Source organism: Micromys minutus (genome assembly GCF_963924665.1).
Source record: "Micromys minutus genome assembly, chromosome: 2".
NCBI lineage: Eukaryota > Metazoa > Chordata > Mammalia > Rodentia > Muridae > Micromys > Micromys minutus.
Genome location: NC_137971.1, coordinates 19,647,202 through 19,652,422, shown reverse-complemented (window position 1 = coordinate 19,652,422; position 5,221 = coordinate 19,647,202).

Below are 5,221 nucleotides of genomic sequence, written 5' to 3'. Positions count from 1 at the left end.
TGTGTTCCACACTCAAGAGCTAGAGGCAGAAAGACAGAGTTCAGTCCTCCCTGGCCGCATCCCGAGTTCAAGGCAACGAGGCCTGGCTACAGGACAGCCTCCAACAAAAAGAAAAACAAACAGCAAGGAAGGAAAGCGGCTACAGATACCAATGCAAAGGAAGCCAGGAACGCAGGGCTGGAGGGCTCTGCGGCTCCCAGGGACCATGGCTGAGAAGTCTTCCTCCCAGCCACTGACCACCAAGCAGCTCAGCCTGTGGTGTGGGGCTGTCATCACACCTGAGACTCCATTCCCATTCCTTGGCTGGTCGTAGTTCATGTCTCACAGTTAGTGTCTCTTAACTGCTTCCCTCTCCTCTGATTTCCTAGTTCGGTTTTCATGAGGCACCACATTGCTCAAACTCATTTCAACAGCTCCCCCATTTGCAAACAAAATCCCAACTCTCCTATTTAGATCTTTCCTGTGGGCGATTGTCTGTCCTTCCTCACCTCCATGGGTGGGGTGGGGGAGATGCTCAGGCTGTAGCCTGCTCATGTTTTGTTTCTCTGGAGTTTAGCAAATATGGTTGGATGAAAACTAGATGTCACTGGTACCGAGATACGGCCGTCAATGCCCTTGATCTGTCATGTCTTAGTGGATAACAAAATAGAGAGGTGAAAAACAGAATGATCTTGTATTTAGGCACTCAGAAGATAAATATCACCTGGATGGCTTCTCAATGACAAGAAACATACTTCCTGAGACTTTTGACCTTTGAGAAACCCTACAGTTTTTCCCTGTGGGGTAATTCTCCGCTCCAGAAGACACCTGCTGTGAAGAGCCCAGAACAGCTGTGCAGGCAACAGAGGAAGCTGGCACTAGCTCGGTAAAACACCAAACCAAAACAAGACCCTGAAGCTGGATGGCAAGGTTCCCAGATGGGCAGCTTGAAGTAAAAAGGTGCTGTGAGGTGTTTGATATAAAAGAAAATAAAACCGCCGGAAACAGATGTCTCCTCTCCTAAACGGACTTTCTCAACGAGTGCCAAGAACAACCCGGCTTGGGTTAAAATAGTGTTTTTTGGATGGAGGCAGATGGAGTCCATCCAGGGAAAGACTGCAGCCTGCCAGCCTCTTTCCTGCACAGTGGAGGGCTCTGAGGTCAGTCGCATGGGCAACCAAGGAGAGGAGAACAGGCTGGAGATACAGATGTGGGATCAGTATTAAACCCAGGGGAGAAACATCTGCACAGGGATGGGAGAATGGTAGCCAGTGGCCAGATGTGCCCCCTGCTTTCCCATCCCTGTCATACCATGCCCAGGCAGGGGCACCAGTCCTGCCAGCTAGCACCTTGGAGTGGTAGGGTAGGAACACGAGGAGAACAGTGAGCGGAGTCCACGTGGGTCAAGCAGGCAGAGGAAGTTTGGTCTTATGAAGCTATGAAGGCCAGATCGCTGTCGTTGTAGACATTGGAAGCTGACGCACACGTAATTGCCCAGGCAGACACACCTGACATGTGTCAAGTGGCTCAGGCCTGTCTCGTCCGGGGTCACTGATGCCCCTTATTGAGTCAATAGATTGTCTGAGTATTGTGCAAAACAGCAAACAGAGTAGGGCCAAGCTGAGCTCCAGACTCAACAAACCAAGCAGGATTCTTTACCGCAGGGCTCTATGGGGTGTTAGACATTTTAATACTCGTTGCATAGAGTTTGTCTGATCCCCCAACTTAACTTACTACATCACCATCATCACCATCATCACCATCATCACCATCATCGTTATCATCAGTAGAGTCTCACTGTATAATCCAGGCTGGCCTCAAACTCATGTCCCATGTTGCCTCAGTTTCCCCTTTTCTGAGGTCCCAAGTGTGCTTCACCACACCCAGCACTGAAGACAGTTTTGTATAGCTTGGAATATCTCTCTGAAACCCTGGGATCCTTGCAGATCTCTTTCCCCCTCCCTAAGTTGCAGAGTCTAACTTGGGTGGCACTGGCAGAAATGTTGGTGAAGTGTTTAGAGACATAGGGACATGAAGGGGGACAAAGCAAAGTCATGGCCTTTTAGTTAACAGCATGGTCCTGAGCCAGCACCATGTGCCAATATTCCTGTATTTATTTAAACACTGACAAGATGGAAACCACTAGACCCTCACTGTGCACATGAGAGAACCGAGGCACAGGAAAGTCTGGCAACACAGTTGAGGGTATGTTTGTAGCACATAATGCTGGGTGTTATGGGCAAGAAACAAAGATGGTAGGAACAGGAAGAGCCCCTGGAAAAGCCCAGGAAAGCCTCCCCACCACTTTGATCAGAAGGCTCCCTCCAGACCAGGGTTGGAAGTATTAGTTGATGTGGTTCAGGGAGACCACACCTCCTTGTGGGTCCATATCAGCAACTCAAAACTCTAGCCTGAGAGAAGCCTGAGCACAGCAGTGGGTCCTCCCACTGAGATGGGAAGAGGGTGGTCATGGGGCCTCCCTGTTCCTTCCCTGGCTTCCTGCACATTTGCTCTTATCCCCTTGACATCTGCCAGCGAATGATCCTGACAGGAACATGTGTTCTCCCACATCGCACTTGCTGTCCCGCATTTTTTGGCCGTGCTATAGAGAGGAGGGTTCTTGAGACTACTCTAACCAATGGGCAATGAACAACGACCATGTGTACCTCTTGACACTGCGTGTGGGCAGGAGGCAGTCCTGCTGTGATCTCTGTCCAGATGCCGCAGGTACAAACATATCAAGCTTCCATCTGACCCAAATCTAGAGTAGAGCAAAAGCCTCCACCGCGTAGCATGAAGGAATAAATAGACTTTGATTTGTTTAGCCAACACAAAGGATTTGGAAATTATTGGCTATTGACTGGACCAAGAAACCACTTAACACCTGATACAATTAGCACCAGAAAATTATAGTATAAAAGGAAGAAATTAACTCCTGCCATTTTCAGGAATGCCAATGGGAATAACAAAACAATTGACTTTTGTATAGTGTTTCATAGTTTTGTGTGGATGTGTGTTTGTGTGCAGATGTGTGTGTGTGTGAACGCAGGGGTATGCATGTGTGTGTGTGTATATGTGTACTGGTGTGTGTGTGCAGGGGTATGTATATGTGTGTGCTTATGTGTGTTCAGGAGTGTGTGTGTGTGTGTGTGTAGAGGTTAGAGGACAACCTAGAATGCCACCACCTTGACTTTGAGAGAGTGTCTCTCACAGTGACCTCTCTAATCAGGTAAGGCTGGCTTGTCAGCAAGCCCTAGTGATCTGCCTGTCTCTGCCTCCCTAGCACTCCTTCGCAACCAGCTTTTAATATGAATACCATGGACCAAAACTCAAATCATCATGCTTTTGGCTAACACTTTCCCAACTGAGATATCTCCCAGACCCACATTTCAGTCTTCTAGGTACTTCACCAGCAGAGTTTAATTAATTCCCAAACTGACCACGATGCTTCCATGGCTCGACCCATTTTAGAATGGTTCTGAGCAGTTTTCTATCCCCTTCCGCTAAGCTGTGACTGTGTGGTCCATTTTCAGGATGAAGCAGAGACATGTCCATCCTCTACCCAGCTCACTTAAAATAATCTCACCACCCCTGAGTCACCAAGGTGTAAACACAAGAAAAAGATTTAAAGTATCTTATTGTTGTGGCTGAAATACAACTCCTGTCTATTGTAGAATCTGTTAACCAATAGCCAAGCAGGTGTGCAGAACAAGGTGCTCGAAGAGGTGTCTGTGGGAGGGGCTCTGTAAGCTGTTGAGTTAGACCAGCCTGGGAAGCGTGCTAGACTCCATGTCAAAGAAAAATAAATACGTAAGGAAAAGAAGGGAAAGTAAAGGAAGGGACAGAATAAATCTGAAAAAGAAACATGCACAAAGACAAAACTAAATATCCTGCCTACACCCCATGAGCGGTGGGATTCACTGTCCCAGAGTAGGTCTTGCCATATACTTCCTTGCTCCTGTTTATTAGAACTGGTCACAGTGTATTGTAAGCTGATTTTGTAGTTATTGGATTGTAGACATTTACCCATTAACTAGCATATGGCATGACTTAAGTGGCTATGAGTGTCCTGTCACCTTTTATCCAGTGGCTGGCTAGTAGACAACTCATGTTGCTTCTGACCTCTATGTGCAGATCAGGCCATGATGAGATGCCTGGGATGTATGTCTTTGTGAGTCTCTCTTCAGAAAGAGTATGCCTCCAGTGGTGTGGCTAATACCCTGCCTGCTCCTTCACTCTCACTGTATACCGTGCTAAAGATACAGTTGTGTGTGTCATACAGTGGGCATGTCAGGAGAGAGAATTTGTCATAGGTTTCTTTAATGGACACTGGTAATCTTGGAGGTTGGGAATCAGAAAATGCTGATACAGCTCAGAGTGACTGTAGGAGCACGTCCCACTCTTGGGTGCAGCGGTAGTTAACACTGGTCGACGTGATACGTGGATGATTTAACGGTTTTTTAAAAATATAGATCTGATTGTAGACTGAGCTAAGATGACCCACCCTCTGAACAAAACAGAAGTTAGTAAGGTTCACTTCCGTCTCACGCCTTCTGTGCGGAGGTGGAATGGGACATCTCAGTTCTTGCTTTAGATGTCAGAAAGCCAGGCTTAAAGGAGAAAAGCAAGTTTGCAAGCTCCCAGCCTCCCAGCTGTGCAGACAGGATCTTACACATTCCTGGCTGTATCTCGAGCTAGTCTCTGTCCCTGTTGCTGCTTCTGTGGTCTTACATCACTATGGGGATGACATCATCCCGGATCCTGGCTAGAGTACTATCCTTAGTTCATGCTGTCAGACTACTTGGAGGCGAAGACTAATTCCCTCGTGTAGCTGTCTGAAACCAAACATCTAACAGAGGGACAAAGGGGGGAGCTTGTCTCCACTTGTTGCTCTCTGTCCAGCAAACATTGCACCCCAGTCTCAGAGAGCTGCGCAAAAGGCCCTCCAGATGATGAAGTCTCTTTTGCTACATTTCAGTGAGCACCGTCGAGGTCTCTACCACACAAGGAGCTCAGTCTGCAGTTTTGACAGGTGTAGCTCCTCAGAAGCTCTTACTCGCAGAGATCTGGAGTCTGCTCACCACAGCTCTCTGTCACTCTTGCACTAAACAGCCTTGTGGCTGCCTGATGGCGGTTGTCACATCACCTTCCTTTGTCGATGCTGAGGTGATGAGGTTGCTGTGTGTTCATATACGCCTGCAGGCAGTAAAAGTCCCAAATGCTGGGGCAGAATGCATGTCAG